The sequence below is a fragment of the Mustela erminea genome, chromosome 16, assembly GCF_009829155.1.
Source record: "Mustela erminea isolate mMusErm1 chromosome 16, mMusErm1.Pri, whole genome shotgun sequence".
In the NCBI taxonomy this organism is placed as follows: Eukaryota; Metazoa; Chordata; class Mammalia; order Carnivora; family Mustelidae; genus Mustela; species Mustela erminea.
In genome coordinates, this window is record NC_045629.1 from 74,348,951 (window position 1) to 74,375,785 (window position 26,835).

Below are 26,835 nucleotides of genomic sequence, written 5' to 3' on the forward strand. Positions count from 1 at the left end.
CTGGTGTCTCTATCCTCCTATCTATGCAACTGCTCAGGGATCCTTCATGCGTTCTATTTCTAGCTCTACAGTCAAGAGCAATTTACAAGTCATTAACTTCTCTAAACATGAAATCAAAGTGTGCTCACAGGTGCAACAGACAGACCCATGCAGCTCTGTGCCTATGGGAAAGCAGAGGCTCTCCCCCACCCCCTGTTGGCCAAGGGGACCAGCCCAGGAAGGAGGGAGAGCTGTATGAATACACATATTTCAGGACAGCCCCTCTGAACCTGAGAGAGGATTTTAATTAATTCATGCATACCGAACCTTAATTGCTGAGTGCACAGAGCACAGGAAGTCTGGGATAAAAAGTGTTATATAAGGGAATGGCTTCAATATTTGCAGAATGGAGGCGAAACAGAGGTGAGGAGTGAAAACAAGATGAGCCAAGGGATCCACTGGATCCTTCTCCAGTGATCACTAGCTCGCAGTGGCACCTCCTTCTGGGGCCAGAACCCAGGGGACACTCTTGACCCACCATCTTCCTTTCCTACAACCAATCCATCCCAAGTCCTGTCTCATTTACTCCCTGAAGACCTCTTAACACCTCTCTCTCTCTCCAACCCCCCTGACACAGCCCTGGACCACGCCTCTACCTTTCCCACCTGGGCTTCCTCCCTGGTCTCTTCTCATCACCATGTCTCCCTCTGAAATCTGGTCCCCCACACTGAAGCCAGAATCACTTTCCCTTTTTATCTTTTATTGTGGAGAATTCTGTAGACACAAAAATAGAGAAGAGTATCCTGAACGCCACAAACCCACTGCCCAGCCCCGATCACTGCTGACTTAAAATCAATCTTTCCTCTCCCAACATTATTGTTTCAAAGCAAATAATCCTACCATTTCGGTCATAAATGGAACAGCATGTATCTATAAGACCAGGTCTTTTACAAAAAATATAATAGCAATACCATTCCCACACCTGAAATGATTGTATAATTCCCTGAAATCATCAGAGATTCAATGTTCAGATTTCTAATAGTCCCATAAATGTCAAAGTGTTTTTTGAAACAACTGTTTTTAGAATCCAGACCCAAATAAGCTCTCTGCCTTATAACTGGCTGATAAGCAGAATGAAAAATTTAAAACACCAGTCTGATTGTGTCACCAACTACCCCCCAACCCACCTCTCCACCCTCAGCTGAACATCTTCAAAGGCTTCTCAGTGCTTTAGGATAAAACCCAAGTCATAGAACATGGTCTGACCCTTGTCCATCTCTCTGGCCTCATCTTGTCCACTCAGGCTCACTGCTACAAGCATATGGCCTTCTTTCAGATTCAGGAACTTGCCACGGTCCTTCTCTCCTAGGTCCTGTGCCCACACTGTTGCCTCTGCCTGTAAGGCTTCCTCACTTACCACCTTTGCCTGGTTAACTCCTGTACTTTCTCAAGTCCTACTTCTTCAGGGAAACTCTTCTTGCTCCTCCAGATTGGATCATGGCATGTATTTTAGTTTTCACTCGTAACTATGCATTCATAAATGTGAATGTTGATTCACTGATCTATTGATCATTGATATGATTCGATTGTAAGCAAGGTGAGCACAAGACTGTGTTAGGACTTCCTCACTGGTGTATCCCCAGCACCAACTACATAGTGCCCATCACGATATTAATAGATAATTGTTGAATAAATGATCAAACCACTTCCTTCAAACTAAAAGGCCCATACTAATTGAGTAAATTTTCCTGAACCTTTGAATTACACATTCAAATTAGAAGGAGAATTGACAATCTCATCCTAAAATTCATGGATGGACTCCGGAAAGCTGAGATGATCTTTAAAAAGAAGGGCAGTGTTGGAGGAGTCCTAGTTCCTGATTTCAAAACCTCCCACAAAGCTGTAGTCGTCAAAACAGTGGTACCTGAATAAGAATGAATGTACGCCTTCCCCCAGAGTCACAGACGGTGACCTTCCTGTAATGTTCACCTTCTGATCCCATCCTACTGGGTACACGACTTGGGCCCTGCTGTTTGCACAAATAACCAGGGCTCCGCCCAGGCCGTTCCTGATGCTCTGTCCCTCTGCTTCCCTTGCTCACCCAAGTGTGGAAGCTGACACAAGGTACAGATGGGGCCGCTGCTCCTACTTCATTCCCCCTGACTTTGAATTACACGTCGGTGCCCTTCGCCATGTGCCTTTATAGTCCTGCCCACGAGAGCACTGTGTTCCTCTTCCCCACCAGATTCTGGACTCGACCATGGACTTAGTTAAGCTGTGGACTGTAGATGGAAATGACAGGTAGGGTCCCAAGTCTGTCACTCCTGTGATGTGCCCTGAAAGGAATATGTCTCCCTGGTACCTGCCAGCTGCTACCTCTCAGTCCGGACTGCAGATGGCTGACATGGGGAGCAGATCTGGACCCAACCAGGAGTCCACCCTGAGCAGGCTGAACCCAACCTCGATCACCCAAGCCACAGACCCACACAGACCCATGAGCTTGAAGAAAAACGTCTGTTGTTGCACAAGATAGGGCAATTCTGATTTTTTTTTTTTTAGTTTTGTAAAATCTGACTAATACACATGGAATTACTAATTTATGGATACCAATGAGGATCAATACAGTTTGGAAAAAAACAAAGCCATGCATGTGGATAGCACAGGTAACTGGCAAAGAATACGTCCTTACAGAAGACCTCCTTGGTGCCAACCTGAACCTCACACTGATCCTGTAAGGTAGGCAACACTGGGTCGGCTTTGCAGATGAGAAAACTGAGGCTTGGAGATATGAAATAATGTGTCCAAGACAGTGTGTGGCGGAACTGGGACTCCAACCCAGGTTGTCTGACTGAAAAAGTCCAGGCCAGGCTTCTCTTCCACAGAAAGTGTCTAGTAGATGCTCAAAGCAGCTACCTCATGAGCTCCTGGTCCACCAACCCACCTCCCTCCTTGTCCCACTTCTTCAGTGGGTCTTCAGGAGAGGCTTTGGGGGAAGAGTCAAGTGGTCACCAGGCTTCAAGCCCAGTGTGGCCAAGGTCCAGTCTGGCCCTGCCCCTGGTCAGTGAGCCTCCGTGGCTCTCGGGTCCCTTGTTTGTAAAACAAGGCCTCTAACCCTAGCCTAGCCAACATCACTGGACTGGTGTGAACCTCCAGAGAGAAGGCGTGTGAAGGAGCTGTGTGAGGTGCAATACCAAAGTCACGTCCTGCTGCCCCGACTCGGAAACCACTCACACCCACTTAGCGTCTACATATATGGCAGGATCTCACCCAGGCTGTCTGGGGATCCACTTATGCTCTGAGCCTGTTTTTTCCCCCCAACAGAGATTCTCTCTTTCTAGTTATTCTTTCTTACCCAGGTAATCTGGGTCCATCATGAAAAATACTAAGGCATAAAACTAAAACCTGTTATTATCCTAACCTAGAGATAAATACTGTTGGAATTTTAAGGCTATTTCTTTCCTGGGATTGGTTTTGTAAGGATGAAACAAATAATGCCTTTCAATTAACACGATTTCCTTAGAACTGGGGAACTACCAGTAATTTAAAAAATGCCACTTTATATTCTTTCATTTATTCAATCCTTCATTCAGTGATTTTCGTGTGTGTCTGTGTGCCCACCATGTGCCGGAGACTGTTCTCACCGCCCGAATTCAGAGCCAAGAGCAAAAGAGAGTTCATGATCTCAAGCAGCAAACATTCATTTATTCATTATTTTATAATTCAACAAACGGGATATATTGGGAACTTGCTAATAAAAATTATAACAGCATCTTCTTTGCTAGACACTATACTCTAACAGCCTCGCTTACTAATACAAGGCGGTCCTTAAAACAAATGCATCGGGGTTAGAACACAGAATATGCTCTTTGACGAGTTATTTATATCTCCTCATGCTACAGTTTCCTCTTAATATTGGGATAACTGAAGTCCTATGTCATACAATCATGACGAGAACCAGCAAAAGGCACTGAGTAAAATGCTTGGTTCCCAGCATCGGATGAATAAATGGGAACGAGCTGTGGAAGCCCTGATACCATGGTCTCTTTAATGCTCTCAGTCATCCTACAAGAAGGTGAAACTCAGAGGTTAAGGAACTTGTCCAAGATTATGCAGGTTCCCTCTTAGGCACCTGGAGCTCAGTTCCATGAGGGACCCTCGGAGAGATGTAGGGAACACACCGCAGGACTGCCATGCTGGGGTAGGGAAGCCGGGGCATTTCTGCACCAACTCCCATGTCCCACTGGCCCAGCGCAGCCGAGGGGGGTGGGGGCTGAGGCAGACATATAAGAAGCCCTCCGTGGGAACAGACACTTGCCTGCAGCGCCTTCCAGGGTGGGCTCAAAGACCCGAGCAGGAAACACACAGCACCTACAGAGAGGTGTTCAACAAATACATGAACGTTGCTATCAACCCCCGTGCTCCTCTTTACAACCTCTCATTTCCCGTTGCCACCAGCGATGGGAGAGTGAAAGCAGCGACCTGCTCGAGTGAACCAGAATTCATTACCATGGAGCATCACACCTACCACTGCCCGTGTTTCCTGCCTCTATGGAAATTCTATCCTGTGACTTACAGGATGTCAGTCGGGACAGCAACTTCTGCATGCCGTGCAGGAATAAGTGACATAATTCACTTGGTACATAAACCCCTCTTTATTGCCAATCCCCAAATAGGTGGTGAATTTGATTCAACAGCAGTGACTGTGCGGATGTTGGGATGTATATCCTTTTATAGAGGATGTTATGAACTCCTGAGTCATCCACAGCTGGCTACAGCTTGGACAATGTCTTTTTTTTTCCCCCATAACATCACAGTAAACACTTGGTTTATTTACTGATGAGATTCCTTCCTGGTCTATGGAAACTGTACTTGGAAAATCTAGGAAAACAGCCTGAATACATAGGATTTCTGCCAATCCTCCTCTCATCTATCAGAAGCCCAATTCGTCCAGTCCCACTTGAAATTCCCCCTCTTCCAAGAGGCTTTCTCCAGCAATCTTGCCATGCTGGACTCTCAGGGCACTTAACGGTAGCAACAGTGACCCCTACTGGGCACTGTCTTGGAGCCAGACCCATCCCAGGCACGTTAGCCACCCCATTCAATCCTCTCCCTAATCCCGCAAGGAACTGTGATTGTCTGGATTTTACAGATAAGAAAACTGAGGCTCACAGCACTTAGGTAGCATATGGTCACACAGGTACCTGGTGGTGGCATATGTAGGATTCAAACTTGGGAGAGCTTGACTTCCAAGCTCAGGGCTTTGCTCACTATGCTACCTGAAACGGTATAAATTAACACTGAATATACCCCATTATTATTTCCTGATCGTTTTAACTAGGTAAGTCAAACCTCCTCTCTTGCCCCACTTGCTGAAAGGTGAATGCTGGGGCCACCATGAGCTGGTCATGGGGATTCCGTACTAATTGTTAAGTCTCTCAGTTTCCATATACACTAGCAAGCAACAAGTCCTGCCTCCTTAGCTGCCCCAAGGGGCCCCAAGTCAGGCCCCTGTGGCCTCTCGGGCCTCGTAACTCTGGACTGTAGCTCATCCATCTTCCCTCTGCTGCCAGCAGGTGTTTGGGCTGGGCCGCTCCAACTGACTCTGCCGAGGACTGCTCGTTCAAGTAGTATACAGAAGAAAGCAGACGAAGGCGCCTTGGTGGCTCAGTTGGTTAAGCGTCTGCATTCAGTTCAGGTCATGATCCCAGAGTTCAGGGACTGAGTCCTACCTCGGGCTCCTTGCTCAGTGGGGGTCTGCTTCTCCGTCTCTCTCTGCCCTTCGGCCCAACTCATTCTCTCTCTCACATAAATAAATAAAATCTTACACAACAACAAATAAGGAAGAAGATAAGACTCTGTGGAAGTCCATGCCAAGAAAGTTCGAGGTGCTCTGCCTAACAATGCTGACGCCTCCAGACCCCAGCCTGGGCCCCATCCGCTGCCTCACGTGCTGCTTAAAACAACAACCAAAGATGGTTTGGGTCTCTCCTGTCCAAAGAAGAGGACAGAGAAGGGCCCACGATCTGAAAGGTCTTGTTAGATTGTAAATTTATGATGACCGTGACCATGTAACTTAACTCCTATGCCCTGAGGGCACTGAACAGGACAGTAGGGTAGGGAAAGTCAAGGTGGGCTGAGCTCATGGTCCAATGAGGCAGATAGGACAGGGATAGAAAAAAGACAGAAAATGAACGCTCATAGGCAGTCTCCTCTGGGTGTGAACACAATGTCATAGGACCTGCCTCACAAACATTTACTAAGTGCGGACCGCGTGCTCTTTCCCATTGGTCAGAGCTTCTGTAAGGAGACTCATCTGTTGGGGAAATGTGTCCATCCATCCATCCATCCAACCACCAATTCGTTTATTGAAAATATATTTGTTATGCTAAATGTCAAGGAGATAATGACGGTTAGCGAAATAGCTGTGGTCTCTGCTTTAAGCCCGTGTCCAGAGAATGAGACCTTAATGAAATAAGCCCACAAGGGAGGAGAGAGAGGAAGAAGTACTGCGTACCAGAGAAATCTACACACTACAAGTGAATCAGGATCCTCCACATTTTAAAAAGCTGCATCCTGAAAATTCCATGCACCTTAAAGTAAGTGAACACCAGCCAGCCAGCCCCAGGGAGCCATGGAGAGAACAATGAAGAAACCTTGGAAGCCACATGCTGGGAGGCCAGCAAGGCTCACTCCCTGGCCACCACCCACGCCTCGCACCAGCAAAAGCAGGCAGAGCTTAGCCCGTGCCTCCACCAAATGACACTTCTCCTTCAGGGTGCCCTGGGAAGAACAGCAAATGTGGAATGCGTGGGTGCCTGGGATTTGTTGTGCCACCAACTGTTTTAATAGCGTGACTGAGGTCCTTTCAAACAATTTGGTGTTTACTCTCAGTGAGCACGCAGGGTGCACAGCCATCTGGGTGGCTGTTCCCCTGTTCGCTGCAGAGAAGGGTGCAGCCGGGAGCCCAGCGCTTGGCAGGGGGAGAGGACTTTCAAGCAGGGAAGAGAGGACAGCCCCCGGAGCAGAAAGACTTATATTCCAACCCTGGCTCTCCTACCCAACTGCTGGGTAGGACTTTGGACAATAAATTTTACTTCTCCCAGCTTGTGTCTTCTGGAAAATGGGGATGGCAGTCGGCTGTCGCGTGCCCCCATGTGCAGCCCTGAAACCGCAAGTCTGTTAACGGTCAAGGGCATCCTACCGTAAGCAACAATAGGACTTTCTGTCCAAGAGCTTGTTCTCTGCCATCCAGGGACAGGCTGGCAGTGCCAGGGGACCAACACTCCTGGGTATGGTCCCCAGACAAGGAAGTGAGAAGTGTCAGCACAGAGCCGATGTGTGATGGACAAAGTGCCATGACCACGACAACCTGCAACTTGCCACATGCCCACAGCCCAGCGACCCGACCTGGAAGCTTCTCAGCAAGGCCAGCACCATGGACATGGTTCCTGCAGGTGGCCGTCACGCTGTTGTCCCCTGCCTACGGTCAAGGCCTGGAAGTTGCTTTCCAGGAACAGCGCCTCAGGGTCCCAGCCTTGCCCTGCCCAGGGGAAGAGGAACCAGGACGGGAAGGACTCTGCGTGGAAAGGTGTCCACCACCCCTCTCCCAGTAGGGAACCCCATTGCTAAGTGCTCACTAGACACCATGCAGGTTGTGTGTGGGTCCCCTGGACTCTTCCCCAACCCTGAGTCCTGAGAAGGAAAACCGTCACTGGGATCCCCATCTTACAGTGCAACAGATGACACAGTACCTGAAAAGATAACACAGCTCAAATGTATCGATCGGTGCTTCCTACATGTATCAGACACCACACCGGCAAGAACTTTAATCTTTGCAACAACCCCAGGAGACAGGTATTATTATTGTTCTGTTTTACAAGGAAGGAAACAGGCTAATATGGGATGAGCATCTTGCTAGAGTTTTCCCAGCCTGTAAGTGGAATCTAGATCTGCCTGATTCCAGAAGCCTCTTCTTTCCTTTAAATCCCACCAGCCCTGCAGAGCAGCAGCAATCTCTGGAGAGAGGTCTCTGCTGTATGGATTTCTCCACCAGTGCTGGGACTAAAAAAAGACCTCTAACAAGCTGGCAAGACCAGCCTTACCACGCAAGCGCACTCCTGACTCCCCCAAGAAGGTCGGATCGGCGTCAACCACCCAGCAACCCAGTTTAACAACACTGTTTGGGATTGCCTTATCGGTTCCCTTCTGGGACAGCCATATTTGCCCATTTTCCTATTTCTGAAACACAGTGTATCTTAACTATAATGAAATTTAATGTGGCTTGGGTGCCTGGGTGGCTCACTTGGTTAAGTGATCCTGGAGTCCCAGGATTGAGTCTGGCATCGGGCTCCCTGCTCACCAGGGAGGCTGCTTCTCCCTCTGCCCATTCCCCCTTCATGCTCTTTCTTTTCAAATAAATAAATAAAATCTTTGTCAGAGAGAGACAGCGAGAGGGAGAGCATGAGCAGGTGGTGGCAGAGGGAGAAGCAGGCTTCCCGCTGAGCAGGGAGCCCGATGCGGGGCTCGATCCTCGAACAACCGGATCATGACCTGAGCCGAAGGCAGACGCTTAACCGAATGAGCCACTCGGCGCCCTTAAATAAATAAAATCTTAAAAAAAAAAAAAAAAAGAAAAGAAAAAGAAAGAAAGAAATTTAACGTGGCAGAGCTTCTATTTTCTCTTCCAACCCTGTAAAGATGTCAAGAACACATGTTACAACTCAAGGCATCCCAGAATCAAAGGAGAGAAAGTCCACCTAGGACAGGTTCCAATCCCATCTCGTTAACGCCCAGAACAGTCCTCGGAAGGCTGAGAAATGAGCAGCCTAAATAGTCTCCTTCAGACCATGCACAGAATCCATCAAAGTGCACCTGGCCCGGCGTGGGGTCCCACCCCACAGCCTCTCATCTGCCCAGCTCGGACTCCATCCTACTCGCACTTCTACTAAGAAAGGGACGAGAATTCCTCCCTTGTTGGTCCACAGGTAACAAGAGCTAACGAATACCCATGATACTGTAAAACTGAAATAAATATTTATCTCTATCTTCCATTTTGCCACTCATTCATTCATTCATTCATTCATTTATTCCTACAACAGTTCAACAGTTGTCAGCAGATGCCTATCCAAGCTGGGCACCTTCCTCCCATGGAAGGCAGAAAGGTGAACTAACAGTCGCTAGCACCTGTGAAATTGGACATGGACGCAAAGCCCAGAAACAATGCAGCTGATCAGACACAGAACGGCTTCACCAGGGGAGGTGGTGGCAGCATCAGGTTTCGAGGGATGAGTCGGGGGACAACAGACAGAAAAAACAGGAAGAGGGATTTTTAAGTGCAAGGAGCAGCAAGTTTGATGCCACAGCCTAAGACACAACTTCAGCAGGACACCTGTTTGCTGACCCCTCTGCCACGTGGAAGGCATAGCGCTGACACCTGTCACAGCATGTGCCTGCTAAGCCGTGCTCCCAGGCACTCTGTGCCAGTGTGCTGAGCCAGGCCCTGCCCAGGGGGCCTGAGTTACTACGACCCCAGCCTCTTGCTCTAGGTTCTCAGCCCGCCTGCCCCTAAATATGGCTTGCATCCTGGGGATCTAGACAATTCTCAGTACTGACAATATGCCTGCTCTAAAAGACTGAATATAGATATATTCTTAAAGTACTTAATTGTGGTTTAAAAAATACCACATGCCATGGAGTTTACATCTTAACCATTTTTAACTGTATAGTTCTGTAGCATTAAGTATATCCCCTCGACCACTGTTGTACAACAGATCTCCAGAACTTTTCCAACTTGCAAAACCGACTGTCCGTTAGACAACAGTCTATACCCACTGGACAACAGACCCCACATCCCCTTCCCCCAGCTCCTGGCCACCCCATTCCACTTTCTGTTTCTAGGGGTTTGATCCCTCCAGATACCTCATCACATAACTGGAATCACGCTGTATTGGTCCTTCTGTGACTGGCTTATCTCAGTACAATGTCCTCAAGTTCCTTCCACAGCGTAGCCAGTCAGAGCCTCCTTCCTTTTTAAGGCTGGGAATATTCCACTGGGTACATGCCACATTTTTCTCATCTCCTCATCTGCTGATGAACAGTCTGGGTTGCTCCCACCCCTTGGCTATTATGAATAAAGGATATGGATGCCTAAATATCTCTTCGAGATCCTGCCTTTAATTTGTTCGAATATACACCTAGAACAGAACTGGTAGATCATACTGCCGTTCCATTTTTAATTTCTGAAAAACTAGCGTACTGTTTTCCAGAGGCTGTACCCTTTCAAAATCCCACCAAGAGTGCACAAGGGTTCCGATTTCTAGGATTGGCTTTGTATTGAAGAATAAACGAATAATATATCTGGGTGAATAACGGACATACCATAATAACACAGTAAATGCTTTCTAATGGACACTTTCCCTCTGCTGACTTATAAGCTCCGTAAGTTTACTGAAGAATAGGAAATAAGAGCAAAATGCCACATTAACAGACCTGCAGGAACATACTAAACACCTCCAGGTACAAAGGCTAACTTGGTTCTCATCACCACACCAGTTATCAAAAATTCCTCCAGGACAGGGACCATGACTTCCTTTCCTCTAAATCTTTGATCTTGACTTGTCGGGCCCTCCTGGCTAAGGGGCTGAAGGACAGCAGGCACACAGCACGATTTGCTGAATGGTTACAGAGGGCAGGTTCAATCAAGGAAGGCTTCCTGAAAGAAGATGTCTTTGAAAGAGGGAGAGGACAATCCGACAGAGAAAAGGAAGTGCAGCTGTGCCTCTAGAGGGGGCCTGACTCATGAGGTTCATCTCCTTCCCAAAGGCAGAGGCACTTTGTGGGTGAGCCTGGACACAGGAATAGAGGCACCTGACATGATGATGGGACATGCTTCACAGGTGCTCAGTAAACACCTGTTGATTGACTATATGTTCAGAGTCAGATAAAAACAAGGCAACATAAGAAAGACTTCCATATGAGTTGTCAAAATGGGAAATGAGGGGGTTCCTTTTCCACCCTAGGGAAAGAGTCATGTGACCTAAACTCAGCTTTCCCACCCCGCTACCTCCAGTCAACAGGAAGCCCTAGAAGAAACCACCTGTCAGCCCCACCCTGACAAAGCCTTGTGACCAGGCGATGCCACTGTTGGGGCAATGGCAAACTCAAACTTCTTTCTGGAATACCATCTTGATTCTTAGGAATTTTACTGCCTGTAAACCTAGAAGGATCTGCCAGGGTCTACAAAACTTCTTTTCAAAATTAAGTTTCCCCAGAGTCAAGACTTTTTCCTTCCAATGAGGATTTAAGTCTCCTCTGTTTCACAGCTGTGTGTCTCCCAGGTGCCGGGGGAGACACTAGGGCTGGACACAGTGGACTGGCTGTAGGCTACAGCCTCTCCCCTCGTCCCTCAGTGTTGCTGGGGACACCAAACTCGAGATGCCCAGTAGAACGGAAGGCCCAGGCAGGCACGACAAGGCTGTACGCAAAGCAGCCCCGCGCCCCGTCCCTATCCTTCCAGAGAAGATGCTGGGGAAACCGGAAGACCCTGCGGCCAGCACAGTGTCTGGCTCAGAAAATGTTTGTTGAATGAACTCATTAATAATTGCCTAAACAAAGAGCCCTACACCAAGACTTTCCAGGCACCCATTCATTTCTCATCCAAGCCTTGTGGCCAACCCATTAATACCAGCTAAACAGGGCCCCGGGTTCCCTCAAGCCTCCTCAGTCCCCAATATAGGTTATCTTGAGCATCGTCTTCTGGGACCTAGTGTGGACCCAACTTCTCTCAGAAATCAAAGCTTCCCACCTACCCCAACCCGATTCTCTCCAAGTGACAAAGAACCGCAGGGAACTCTGAGGCAGGAGGTCTGGCCTCAGCTCCACGCCTTGGAGACAGAACCATCCAGGCCATGGCTCCTCAGAGCCTCCGGTGCCACAGTGATAACTTGAGAGTCGTGAGATGCGGGGCCCACAGCTGCTCACCCTGCTTCCTGGGAGCCAGGGAGACAAAGCGGAGAGAGCGGAGACTTGTCACTCTGGCGTCACGGCGACCTATGTTGACACAGGTCCCCTTCCCCTTTGTTACAAACACGGTACGATCTTAAATAGTATGACTCAAAGGGTGGGTTTACAATATATATATATATCCCCAAATGGAAAGGAAAACAGAGCCGCCCCCCCACCTCAGAACAAAGGCCTCACCAGCCAGAACACGTCTGAGTCTGGCTGCGCACACTCACACCCAGGCGGGCTGTCTAGGTCGCCACATGGGCCCCTCCCTGTGGGCACAGGGAAAGGCAGCCGGGCGGTCCCCATGCCCATCCTGAGGCTCTCACAAAGGACTTCGTGTGCTAGGTCGGGACATTCTAGCGTCAGCCTGTTTCCTCTGTGGAAGCGGTTTTCTTGGCTCATTCTGATGGAAGAGATATGAGCAGAAAGACCAGTCCTGCCTCCCTCCCCTGGGACTGCTGTGGAAAGGAGGCATGTAAATCCTATGAGCCTGGAGGGCCCGCATTAGCAGAAGTCACAGCTAGACCTAGTCACAAGACAGAAAACCCAACAAACACTGGCTTGAGGAGAAAAGTAGGGAGAATTTATGGGCTGACAAAGGGAGAAGTCCAGGGTCAGAAGTAACATGGGTGTGGCTGAAGTCAGGGGCTCCAAGGATGTGGCTAGGGAGGGATTCTCCGCATCTGGGGGCTCTGCATTCCTAGAGGGAGTTGGGGGTGGCATCCCAGGCAGGCTTGCCCTCAGGGGTCACTGGCCTTCAGGCTGCCACAGCTCAGCACTCCCCTGCCCAGTTCTAATGACCATCTCCAGGGTTGCTTCTGATGGTGAGCATCCTTGAACTGACTTCCGTGGCCAGTGGCTGGAACATTCCACGGACTGGGTACTGCTCATGTCCCCAGAGGGTTCAGGGGCTGGGTCAGATCCACAGGATGCACACGAACTAAATGAAGAAAGTCACTCATCCGGAGGAAAGTATGGGGGAGAAAGAAGGAACAGGAGAGAAAGAGGTAGGTGCAGGGTAGGGAGAAAGAGAGGGAAGGAGGGAGAGAGAGGAGGAAGAAGAAGGGGGCGGGCAGTAGGGAGAAGCCTGGTGTAGACCACAGGTGACTTTTATCATTAGGGAATGAACTAGCAACTGACTTCAACTTTAAATAAAACAGAACAAAAGACTGAGCTCTGTTTTCCCCCTGTCACAGCTTTATCAAGATGTAATTCATCCACCATACGTTTCACCCATTTAAAGTATACAATGCAATGGCTTTACTACAATTCACAGAGTGGTACAACCATCACCACAATCAGTTTTAGAGCATTTTCATCGCCCAAACAAAGAAACCCCGTATCCATCAGCAGTTACTGCCCGCTCCACCCTCGGCTCACTCCCAGCAGAAGAGAGTAACTTTCTGTCTCAACAGATTTGCCTGTTCTGGATATTTCACATAAGTGGAATCACACATTGGGTGGATTTTAGAAATTCCGTCTTTTGTGGCAAAAATCTGCAAAAAGACCCTAATCCCTAAACTTCTCGTTGAACTCAGGCCTTACTCCCTGTAATGGTTATTGGGGGGTGGGCCACAGGAGGGAGGACAGGGGCTGGGACACCCTCCCACGGGGGCCTGAGACGGCTCACAGCCTGAACATCAGCCCCTACGGCAGGGAGGGCAGGAATGTCTCCAGGAGGCCTTGGCCTGGACTTCTGGTCTCTCCTCCGGCCTCGTACGAGGCAGAGCACACAAAGCAAGGGCTTTAGTTAGACATGTGTCAAGGAATTCCCCAGGAAGGGCTCTGGGGGTTTCTAGCAAGCACCTTTCTACCTTCCTGAACTCATCTGGGATTCCCCTTCTCCCCATAGGCTCATGTTCCTACCCACGTGGGCCCAAGCAGTTCAAAACCATCCCAGAAATTTGCTAGTTATTAGTTTAGAGGGGCCTGTGACCCAGTTGGGGTCAAGGAGACTCGAAGCAGGAGGTTTCTGGGAAAGCTCTTTCTTGATCTTCTGGAAGAGATCTTGGAAATGGTGTTTTGTCCCTTCCTCTGGACATGACAATACAGATGGGAAGCTCAAAACAGCTGCGGCCAGTGTCACCACCAGCCTCGGGCAGACACCCACACACAAAGCACAGAGCCACAGAACTACAGGAAATGGGAGCCAGGGCTCCTGGAAGAGAAGGGAATTCTGGATCCCAGTACGCTCCGCGCCCCTCACATTCGACTCTCTCCCACTCCATGCCCCTAATTGACTTCTGGGGACTCATGCAAGGGCTCCCTACCCCTCTGGCTTGCAGGATCGTTTTAACCAACAGGGAGCCCCCAGCTGGAGACCCGAGAGGGAGAGTACTGCTCCCCTCTCTGGTCTATAAACTGGCTGCCTCCCTCAATCTAAGTCCCAGCTCTGGTCAGGGACCCTCTCCACAGCCCTCACATCTCCAGGTTCCAGTTACCATTCCCTCCCCATCTGTCAAGCCAGGGATGCCACGAGAGTCCCGGAGATGCCCACCCTGGGCACTCCGCTACCCTTGCAGCCTTCCTACCCTCTCACACCTTCTTTTATTTAAGTTTTATTTTTTAAAGATCTATCCATCCATTAGAAAGAGAGGGAACACATGAGCCGGGGGGGAGAGAGTAGGGAAGCAGACTCCCCACTGCTGAGCTCAGAGCCCGATGCAGGGTCGGATCCCCGAACCCCAAGATCATTAACTGAACCAGAACCAAGAGTAGGACACTCAACTGACTGAGCCACCCAGGCATCCCCTACCCGTCTCGCCTTCTTAAAGATCCCTTTATGTGGCTCACGGGTACAGGAAAAGATGCTCAAAAGCATTAGTCATTAGGGAAATGCAAACTGAAACCATAACGATATACCACTCATACCCCCTAGCTCAGCCATTAAAAACAAAACAAAACAAAGCACACTGACACACACATACACAAAACATAAAATAACAAGTCTTGGCGAGGAGGTAGAGAAATCAGAACCCTCATACATTGCTGATAGGGATGTAAAATGATTCAGCCCCTTTGGAAAAGTTTGGCAGATCCTCAAAAAGTTAAATATAGAGTTACCAGATGACTCACCAATTCCTTCCCTAGATATATACCCCAAAGAATTAAAAACAGGTTGTTTTGTTGTTATTGTTGTTAAAGATTTCATTTCTCTATTTGTGAGAGAAAGAGAGCAAGAGCATTTGGGGGAGGCAGAGGGAGAAGGAGAAGCAGGCTCCCTGCTCAATTCCCGGACCCCAGGATCCCAACCTGAGCTGAAGGCAGATGCTTAACCAACTGAGCCAGCCAGGCGCCCCTAAAAAACAGGTTTTCAAACAAATACTTAAACATGAATGTTCACAGCAGCACTATTCACAATACCAGAAGGTGGGAACAACCATATGTCTACCAATGCATGGATGGATAAACAACATTCGGTCTATCCACACAGTGAAATATTATTCTGCCATAAAAAAGAAAGAAGTACTGATCTGTAAAATAACAGGAACGAACTTCAAAAACATCATGCTTAGTGTAAGAAGCTAGACACAAAAGGACACACACTGTATGACTCCATTATGGGAAACATCTAAAAGAGCTGACTTCATAGAGACAGAAAAAACAGTTGCCAAGGGTTTGGAGGTGAGCGGGGGACTGACAATTTAATGGGTACAGGGACTCCTTTTGGATGATGAGGTGATGGCTGAACAACACTGGGAATATATTAAATGTGACTGAACTATATTCTCTAAAATGGTTAATTTTATGTCAATTTTACCTCAATTAAAAAATCCTTTATGAAATTCTCCTGGAATCATCTTAGTTCAGGGGAGCTGTGTGTGTCTTGCAGGGAGACTGACCCCTGTCCCCACCTTGTGGACTTAGAGTTACATGAGTCTGTGTTCCTTCTTGTTGCTTCGATTAAGCCAGTCTTGTTCTATGCATCGGGAAGTTTCCTACCCATGTAACTCAACCACTTCCCAGCTGGGTGGCCACAGGCATTCAGCTCAGCTTCTCTGAGTCCTAGTTTCCTCATCTATAAACTAGAACTAATAATACCAACCTCATTGGGCTGGTATTTATGATTACTGTGACATTAACGTAAGAAAATGTCTAAGAGGTATCTAGACCATTAGGTGGGGCTCAAAGGGTGATTTCATTCATTCTTTTTAAGACTAAATTATGACTCTCCCTCCGTGGCAATTAAGGTCTACCTGGTGGAAATGGTACCAGACTCAAATGAGCCATTCCCCAAAGCTCTGTTCCCACTTCCTCCTGGATACACAGCATGACTGTATTTCCCAGGCTTTCTTGTAACTAGGTGTAGCCCTATGTCACAGTTCCAGCCAATGGACAAGGGTAGAAATATTTGCCATTTATCAGGCCAAGGCTTTTAAGAAGTATGTGTGCCTTCTGTGTGTTCTGTGTTCTTTTGTTTTTTTAAGTTGGTTCTATGCCCGGCATAGAACCCAATGCAGGCTTGAACTCACAACCCTGAGATCAAGACCTGAGCTGAGACCAAGAGTCGAGTCAGTCCCTTAACGGACTGGGTGACTTAAGACACCCAAACACTCCTCTTCTGTGTTCTTAATCACTTCTGCCAGTGGAGGCAGCAATGACAATGGAGACAGCAGAGCCACAAAGGTGGGAGGAGCCCAGGTCTATGAGTCACCCCATGGTGGAAAGCCATCACTGAACTAGAAATACCCATTGTGGACTTTCACATGAGTGAAGAACAAATCAAAACATCTTTTGTATTTGAGCAGTTAAATAAATATTTGTTACTGCTTCTATTAACACTTTCTGACTAGCCATTCTAGTCTCCTAAGGGTGAAATGTCAGTTGGATTGGATTGTACAAGGTTTCATTAATTTATCCCAAAAAATCTTCAGCTGAACCCTTTCTGTGCATCAGACTCTGTGCTAGATCCTGCAGGTTCCAAAGAAAGTAACAATATAACCATATCTGCCCTCAGGAAGCCACAAAGTAATAAAGGAGACAGACGTATAAACAAAGTCAGTCATTAAAAATGCTTCAGATGCCTTGAGAAAACCCTGCCCAGGGAGAGTGAGGACACAGGCAGGGAGATGCTCAATTCTACTGGGAATCCTGGGGTGGGGGGTGGGGGGCGGGGAGGAGACACTCAGGTTCAGGAGAAGGGGCTCATCGAACAGATGAATGTCACAGGCATTCAAGGCAGAAGATCCACCTGAGAAAAGCTGTGGGGGCCGGAAATGGAGGCAGTGTGAGGGGGATGGAAACTTGCCCATGGAAGCTTGCAGGGCAGAGGGAGGGAGGAGAGATGAGGAGGAAGGGGGGGTGGAGAAGGGTTGGGGGGGGGGTGGAGAAGGGTAGGAGGGAGAGGTGAGAGCGAGAGGAAAGGGATGAGGAGGGGAAGGCAGGAGAGAGGGCAGCCTTGTCGGAGCTCATGGGCAGATAACTGTATGACTTTGTAGGGAAATTAATATGACCTGCTCTAGCACTTTCCAGATGAGACCTGGCTTGCTAACTTCTCGATACAAAGGTAGATCCTGGGGATTCGACCCTGCAGTGTTTCTGGCTCCTGCTCTCTGGTCTGTGCTCTGTCCTTCCATAGAGCATCCTCCGCCTTCTCACTTATCCTGGGCTTCTCTGCTCCTTCCCCTGAGTTCCCTGCTAAGCCTCACTCCCTTGACCTTAGAAATCCAGACACATCCCCGGTGATCTTCCTCCTTCCTCCTTCCCTGTGTCCCCAAAACTCTCTCCCACAAATCAACCCCCTTGAGGGGACTCACAGCACAATGAAATAAGCCCCATGCCCAACAGTGATCATAGCAGATCTTGGTTTACTGCCCACAAAGGCGCTTGAGCCAGGGAGAGAAACAGAGGTTAGGAGGCATGGGTCTTGGGTTCAAATCCCACTGTCACCTGCTTATTCGGGTACCTTGGGCAGGTCAGCAGGTAGGCCAAGGCATGGTTTCTCGGCAGCTGATTCTTTCCATTATTCTTGATAGGCATAATAAAGACAGAGCTGGAAATGACCTCAATACCCATCAGCTTCACCTTCCACACTCTCTGCTGAGGCAATCGAGGCCCTCAAGGTTGAGCAAGCAGCTTGAGGTCACAGTTAAGGGCAACATCAAGTCTATGTAAAAGTGCAATATTAAATAAAACTAAATCACCAACTGGCCTAGGTTAGTTTGCAACAGTTCTTACAGCCCATACTGAGGCCACTATCTATTTGATTTATGACATTCCGATTAAAGAAACATTGCATCATACTAAAACCCAATGATACTAAATAAATAAGAAGACCAAGAGTGCTACAATTATTACACGATCATAGAATTCCTTTTTCTTTACTTTTGATCCCATTAGCCAACCCTCTCAATATATAGACAAAACAACAACAGAAAACCCCTGAGGTTTCCCAGAGAGGGAAAGTGACATTCCAAAAGATATAAACCCTGTTTAAGCAAACACTAGAATACAACCCACGTTTTTGGCTCTCAAACTGTTTTTCTCTTTAGTACGCATTTATACCAACAAACAAGCACCAGTTATCACCAGGTGAGTCCAATAATCTCTGGGACAAATATATACCAGCATAAGGTATTGAGGTGGTAGTTGGGGTGCTCGCTTTGGCAACACATATACTAAAATTGGAACGAAGTGGTGCTTGGCAACTTTAAAATATAAAGAACTGCTACAAATAAACAACAAAAAAATGTATACCAAATACAGTATGAGCAAAAGATATACACAGTCAACTCCTAAATTAGGAAAGCCAAGGGCTAGGAGATGAAAGTATCTTCTACTTCAGTATTAAATTTAAAAATGCAAAAAAGAAAGGGGCTCCTGGGTGGTTCAGTCGGTTAAGTGGCTGACTCCTGATTTCAGCTCAGGTCATGATCTCAGGGTTGTGAGATCGAGCCCCACACTGCATTCTGCATTCGGTGGGAAATCTACTGGAGATTTCCCTCTCCTTTCCCTTTCCCTCTCCTTCTGCCCCTCCCCCTGCTCATGCTCTTGCTCTCTTGCTTTAAAACAAACATAGCTTAAAAAAAATGCTAATAAAAACAACATTCACATTTAGCCTACTAGCTGTGCAAAGATTAATACAATTGATAATATTAATGGCTGAGATGGGCTTCAAGAAACACACACTCTCAAGGAACGGCTCTGGGAAATATACATTGGTCAAGTTTTCTGAAACACAGTTTGGCCATACATATGACACTTCAAAACACTTCAATTCCACCTCTGGAGTTCGTCATAAGTAAATACACGGACAACTACATAAATGCAAGCATCTGAAACAACTTAAATGCCTACCAGTAAAGAATCGATGAAGTAAACTATGGCATGCCTCTAGCCATCAAAAATGATCATGTAGAAATTTATTTGCATGGAGACTCCCAATATATTAAGTGAAAAATAAATCAGATTATTGAAGTACTCGTTGTGTAAGATGTTGCCACCGTCTGCAGAAACCAGGTAGCTGGGAGTCTATCTGCAGAGCGGTCATCTCTCAGCGGCTGGAGATCACCATCTTCCACTCTACTTTTTCCTGTTCTTTCTGGGTTTTGTTATTTTTATGAGTTTGTATGACATTTAGATCCAGGAGGGGTGGGGGTATAGAAATGTGCATAGTTAGTGGCTGCCCATGTTGCGGGTGAAGGGTCAAGGGAACTGAGTGACAGCCCATGGGGAGTACGGCTGGGGTACTGAAAACGTTCTAAAGACTGAGGGGTGCACAACTCGGGGACTCTATTAAAAACCACTGCCTTCTGCACTTGGAATGGATGAATTACATGGTATATGAATTATATCATGTGAAATATAATTTAAAAATTAACCATTAAAGGGTAAAAGGCCTTTGTTTTTGTTAAAAAACAAAAGAACAAAAAATAACACAGAGCTGCGCTGGGAAATGGGGAGCAGCGCATGACACTTTCCCATGGGACTGCGGTGGTCCACTCTCTGGTGTAGATAGACAGAATCCAGCCAACACAAATTTCTGGATATGCTGTCCCAGTCCTGTCCCCCAGCCCAGGAGGGTGCTGGCTCATTGGACACCAGGCTCCCCAGGCTCCAGCTCCAGGAACCCGCACACCTCCCCTGTGTAGACAAGCCCTGAGACCACCCCTGGCCAAGGGCCCGTGGGCACGCCGACTCCAACAGAAGCCTCTCCACCTCGCCATCCTCGTCTTCCCCTTCAGAACGCCCAGAGCCGCCTTGCAGGCTTGAGACTTTTGAACAACTGAAACCTCCTAGGGACACCCTGGCATCAGAACCCACTCTGCGTGTCATTCTCGGCTCCCAGCAGGTGGTGAAAGGGACTCACAAGAACCCTTCCGGAGCCCCCACCGCATGGCAGGCACTTGCCCTGCACTGCAGTCACAGGAGGGGACAAAACACACCGGCCTCCTGGGGCTCCGAGACCAGCAGAGGGAAAGGGCGAGGACAGATCTGTGTGACAGATGTTTGGATAAGGGTAAGCACAGGGGTATACCGGGGGCACCAGACATAGCTCCAACCCTATCTTAGGCATCAGGAAATGATAGGTCCATTACCTGCATAATAAACATGAAGAATGGAGACGGTTTATGTCACGCTCTGGGAAAGGGGGTGCCTTACTGTCCTTAAGGAGCTCCATCTGGTCAGTGGACTTGGTGCGTGGGACCTACGAAGTTCTCCCCTTTTCCCAAGAAAGGCTGAAGTAGAAGATGGTTTAGTTGAGTCAAGGGGTGAGGATCCATAAATCCAGCCCTCTTCCACAGCTTCTGCCTGGCCCAGGCCACCATCACCTTCTGCCTACATTATTCCAACAGGTTCCTAACCATCTCTTCTACTCTTGCCCCCTCCAAACTATTCTCTACAGCAGGAACCTGATTTAAAAAAAAAAAAAAAAAAAAGGGAAGGCAAGATCATACCACTTCTCCTCTGCTCAAAACCTTCAAAGAACTTCCTTCTTTGCTTAGTATAAAAGCAAAAGTCCCCAAAAGGCCCAGCAAGGGCATGCCCCCCCTGACCTATGCCATCACCTTTTTCCCTGATCAACAACTGCCCCATCACATATTCGATGCCACACTGGCCTTCCTGAGGTTCCTTGAACAAGGTCCCACATGCAGCTACCCCAGGGCCTTTGCACTCACTACCCCCACTCTCTAGGACACATTTTACCCCAGACTGCCACATGCTCACTCCCTCGGCTCCTCTTGATCTTTGCTCAAATGTCACCTTTTCAGGGAGAGTTTCCTTGACCATTTCATTTGACAGAGTACACCCCCTCAGCACTCCCAGTCTCCTTTCCCATGAATATTTCCCCGTAAGTACTTTTCATCATCTCGTACCCATTCATTTGATGTCTGGCTGCTCTCTGGTTGGAAGATTAGCTCCATAAGGACAGGGATTTCCCCCTGTTGTGTTCACTGGTGTTGCCGAGCCCCTAGAATAATGCTGGTGTGCAGTGTAAACTCAAATAAGTGTGGAATAAATACCAAGGTTTGTCGCCAGGGTGGCTGGGAGGATGCCTGAGAGTCATCACCAGACAGAGGGGCAGAGAAGGGGTGGGGGGGGGGGCACTTTAGCAGAAGAGGTCAAGGGGCAAAGAGCATGGCCACTCTGTGCCCAGAGACTATTTTTAAGCCATCCAAGGCTAGGAAGTCTTTACCTGCTTTTCCACAATATTCTAAGTAATTAGAGAGCAATGAGGACGAATGTCCTTCTTGCCAGTGAGCATCACTGAGGCACTCCAGGAGCCCCCACATCTCCTTCCCTCCTCACAGGGACCCTACCTCCCATGTTTCCGACAGTGACTTTGCTCCCATGAAGTGCAGGTCTTCCCAGACACCAACTCTCTTTCCATCTCTGATTATTGGGTTTTATAAGTAGCACAAAGCCCTTTTTCAGAGTTGCAGGGTTAAGAGGAGAAGAAGCAACTTTATTCATCAGGGCTCCCAGGGGCCCCCAAACATATCCTCGATGAGCTCATTTTCATCCCTGCTCCGCAGTGGGTGTCAGCTGCATGCAGAAACGTGGGCCCCAAAGCAAGGCCAGAGTGGGCCTCCTCACCCAGGACTCGGACCCAGGACTCTCGCATGCCCACAGCCTCACCCGTTCTACCACACCACTGTCTCCACGACCCAGCAAAACTCAGACTATTACTCTGTCCCTGCTTTAAGCTCGGGGTTTGTTCCCTCACATCCGAACTTTCTCCCACTGCCCCACCCAGGGCGGCTGGTGCACTGGGCAGAGATGTAGGAGATACAGCTGAGCCCCCCTGGGGAGGGCTGTTTCTGAAGCACAGAGTTGCACAGCTCACCGTCCTGGAGACAGGATTAGGGCCAGCCTCCTCCCCAGTCTTGTCCTGGCTCACTTTTCCAGACTCTGGGTGCTTCTACTCCCTGAGTCCCCGGGGACACCCCTTCCCCATCCCACACACGGAACCCTTCTCCAATCCCTGGCACACACCGGCTGTGGCTACTGTCCTGTGCCAGTCTCTGCCTTTGACCCCAAAGCCCCTCGCATCCCTTGTCTGCTCTACGGATGCCCTTTTCAATACAGTCACACGGCAGATGGAATGTCACTTGGTCTCCTGACGAGCTGCTCCTGAGTGTCCCTCTCAGCCTCCAGGCTGGGAGCACAGACTGCTAACCTCCTGTTCCCAGAGTGACATCGGGGAAGTTCTCAACAAGCGCCATGCGGAGGCTGGAGGAGAGCAGACGGGCGGAGGCTAGATTCAGGCCGGTGTTTGCTGAATGAACGCCTCAGGCCGACCTCCAGTCACGTGCAGCCCTCGTTTGGGTCAGTCTGGGGTTTCTGGGGCTGCCCCTGGACAGCACCCACGATGAGGCACCTTAAAAAAACAGAAACTCAGGGTGCCTGGGTAGCTCAGTGGGTTAAAGCCTCTGCCTTCAGCTCGGGTCATGATCCCAGGGTCTTGGGATCGAGCCCTGCATCAAGCTCTCTGCTCAGTGGGGAGCCTGCTTCCTGCCCCCCCCCCGCCCCCCACCCACCTGCCTCGTTGCCTACTGGTGATCTCTGTCTGTCAAATAAATAAAAATAAAATCTTTAAAACAACAACAACAACAACAACAACAACAACATAAATTCACTCTCTTACAGCTCTGGACACCAGAAGTCTGAACTCAAGGTGTCAGCAAGGCCACCCCGCCTCTGAGGCCACCAGGGAGAATCCTTCCCCGCCTCCTCCTCATCTGCGGGGTTGGCGGCAGCCCCTGGCACTCCTCAACTTACCCTGTCCCTGGATCCTCGGATCAGCTTCGCTGTGTGCATGCCTGCCTGTCGCTGCGTCCCAAGTTCCCCTTTCCATAAGGACACCGGACACACTGGATTAGGATCCACCCTAATGACCTCATTTTAACTTGACTACCTCTATAGAGACCTTATTTTCAAATGAAGCCACATTCTGAAGTCCTGGGGGCTAGGACTGCACGTATCTTTTTTGGAGAGTACGGCTCAACCCCTAACCATCATCATCGTCAGGTCAGGGCATGTTTGCACTTGCAGTCGGCATGCGCAGGCCATTCTCACTGTTCTCTTCGTGCTACCACATGGAGGCCTCCCAAGACCCTGGCAGATGGCAGTCCTGTTCTCCCCGGTGACAAGCAGCAAGACTGAGGTTCAGGGAGGCTCGGAACCTGCCCAAGATGAGCAAGTGCGAAGGCCAGCCAGTAAAAGGCTGAGTTAGGACTCATCCTAAGGCCAGGATCCAAACCCTTACCAACCGTCTACACCACAGAAGCTCTGTTTCTGACGAGGTGATTACCCTCCACAGCCTTCTGTTTCCGCTCCAACATGGTTCCTCTCTGCAAATGCTCAATACTGTGACTGCCTTCAAACCAAGAGCTTGAAATATCATCACTGAACTCAATTTACCTCGACCAACTCCTAGCTTCTTCCAGGATGGGAACACCTCACACAGATACACGTTAGGTCCACTACACTCTTTCCAGAAAGCACGCACATATGTCACTAATTCACACGGCCCTGCTTATGCACACTCTTGTGTTTGCTGTTGCCTAGAAGAGCTGTGTGGATGGCCTCACCCTTTTTTGGGATGACACATTTCTGGACCCCGGCCACCCGCCCCCAGGAGGCACTCCTGGAAGTCACAGCGGCCAGGGGACAGACTCCGACTCAGGGCGTGGAGTCAGGAAGCCACTTCCTCCTCCACACGAACCGCCCCCCCAACCCCGGCCGAGAGGGTGTCCCGCTCCCTCCAACCCTTACAGGCCTTGACAGAGTTTCTCAAACGTATTGAAAGAGATGTTGTCACAGCCTAAGCGGAAAGAGAACAAAGGACTAATTCGTTCGACAAACGTTGAGTGAAGCGCATCTGGTCCACTGTGCGGTGGGCACTAAGGACTCCCTCAGGTGAATACGACTGTCAGGGAGGGAGAAATACAGTGTGTGCACATGTGCCCATGCTCAGGCTGGCCCTGTGATATATTTCCTCCCTCACCCATCACTCAGGCAGCCTGTACCCATTTCACAGGTAGAGAAATACAGGCTCAGCAAGGTGAGTGGCTCGTCCAAGGGCACTCAGTGAGTAAGACAGCCAGGCCTGACCCCAGGTCTCAGCAGCTAGAAAGTCGGGGCTGCTTTCTTCCTCACATGACCGACGGGGCTCTGGGAGGGGGGACTGAAGCTGGTCGAGCCAGAGGGTGATGCCAGTCTGGTTTTAAGGAGCTCTCCCTGGCATCAGTGTGGAGGACATGAAGGGGAGGGCAGTGAGCTAGGAACTGGCTAGATGATTCGGGAGAAATGGCACAGAAGCCTGGCATGAGGCAGGAACGGTGGGCACACACAGAAAAGGCCACACCAGAGGTCTGGGACAGGCTTATTCAGAATTGGGCTGGTCTGGGAGATGAGTGAGAAGGAAAGGTGATGAGCCGCAGGTCCTAAGAAAGTCCTTCCTCTTCTCAAGGCTCAGACCTCGGAAGCAGGGACACCAGGAAAACCACGTCACAGCTCCACTTCCTGATCCCCTTAAACAGGAACCCAAGCGCCGAAGCCGTGGGAGGAGAAGACAAGGAAGCGAAGATAAGCCTCCCTTCTTCCTCGCTTCTTCCTCCTCCGTCTCTCACGGCAGCCCAAACCCAGCACGCCAGGGGATGCGCAGACTGGTAGGACCAGGAGCTGGAGAAGGTTGCAGTCTTGCGACACAGACATGACTCAGCCTCGCAGACAAACCAGAAAGCTTAGTGTCGTCAACAGCAACCCCTCCTCTCCAGGCCCCTCATCCGTCAGTCCCCAAGCCATCCGAATGCCTATCCCCCCTGTCTCCTGGGCTCGCTCCCAGACTCCCACAGGAGCATCCAAAATGGTCTGCCTGCTTCCAGTCCTTGCCCTACACACCGAGTCCACTCAATGCAACACAGCCAGAATCCTCTTTCTAAAGGACAGTGTCACAAGACTCCCCTGCCTCAAACCTTCAAAGGCTCCTCTGTGGTCTCAGGATAAAGTCAGAGCTCCTGGACGTGGCTCCTCCTGCCTTCTCCTCCAGCCTCAGTGCATCCCACCTCAAATGTCAGCTTCCCCCCATGCTTAGCTCCCAGCCCAGACTGGGCTGTGTCTACCACCCACATCTTTGTTTCGGTGGTCCCCGACACCTAGAATTTTCTTCCTTTCTGTTTGCTCTTTCCCAGTTACTTAATATCTAACTCAAGGATGACACCTTGTAGAAAGGCCTCCCTGACCCCCCCTGTAAGGGGGCATCAGGCACCTTTCTGGAAGTAGCTGGTGATACCACATGTTCCCGCATGACCACACAAAACACACTGGCTCACAAGTTCCCGTGCGTGCCTGTCCCCATTCATGAAAGATGATGCTTAGGGTATGACACTACAGCTGGCTACTCAGTAGGCACTTAGTAAAGAACGAGATGGGGAGGGAGAGAGGGAGAGACCACAAATGTTAAGGTACCCAAAGAATAAGATAAGTACTTACAACAGGAAGGACTGGGGAAGACTTCTCAGAGAAGGTGCATTTGAACCATACTTTTTTTAAAAGTTGGATTTTGAGTAGGTGGAGAAGCTAGGGAAAGGGCTATTCAGGTGGATGAACATAGCAAGACAGTGAAGGTATGAAACTATATGATTTGGTGGTATATTTCAAACAAGATGGTGAGCTAACACATAGGGTGAGTGTGTGTTGGGGGAGTGGTATAATGGACCCCAAATCATCTATATTTCACATAAGGTGGTCATCCCTTTGTGTATTGATACAAATCGTTTTGGGGCTAAAGTAACAGAAAACTTAAAACTTAACTCAAAAATAGTCTAAAATTAGGGTTTTCAGTGTCTTGTTCCTTCCATCCTTCTGTACTGAACAGGCTCAACACAGTCTTCCTAAGCAAGTTCCCTCATAGTCCTAAGATGGCTGCCACCGTTCCAGGTATCACATGCCAATCCCACTATGTCCCATAGCAGAAAAGGCTGTCTTCCTAAATGTCTCCTTCTAATATGGAGAAAAATCCTTCTCTATTCCCCAACCCCAGAAATTTCTCTTCTTATTTCATAGCCACACCTCTGTCACATGCCCATGGATAAGCAAATCACTGTCAAGGGGGGCAGGACCATAGTGATTCCACCACCTCCCCCCATCCCCCGCCCCGCAGCCCAGGGCTGGGACTGACCTCCCTAAAGCCCCTAGAAGGCAAACTTCTGAAGATTAATGTTCCCGGAGCAAGGAAGGAAAAAGGATGTTAGATAAGCAACCAAGTGTCTGCTACACCTTCTCACTCACTCACCTCCAAGTGTACCATTAAAACGGTATAATCTGCGAATACTCCACGTCTCCACCCTTCTATGATTCTATTTTTAAATCCAAGGAAGTAACTGTCCTAGGGAGAGGAAACTT

The 26,835-nt window shown here is 49.0% G+C and overlaps 1 protein-coding gene across 4 annotated transcripts in view; it reads right to left on the minus strand.

Annotated features, from left to right (window-relative positions):
* The window catches only part of ASAP1 (ArfGAP with SH3 domain, ankyrin repeat and PH domain 1), a 351,640-nt gene that overhangs the window by 315,297 nt on the left and 9,508 nt on the right, over positions 1-26,835 (minus strand). The window lies entirely within an intron of this gene.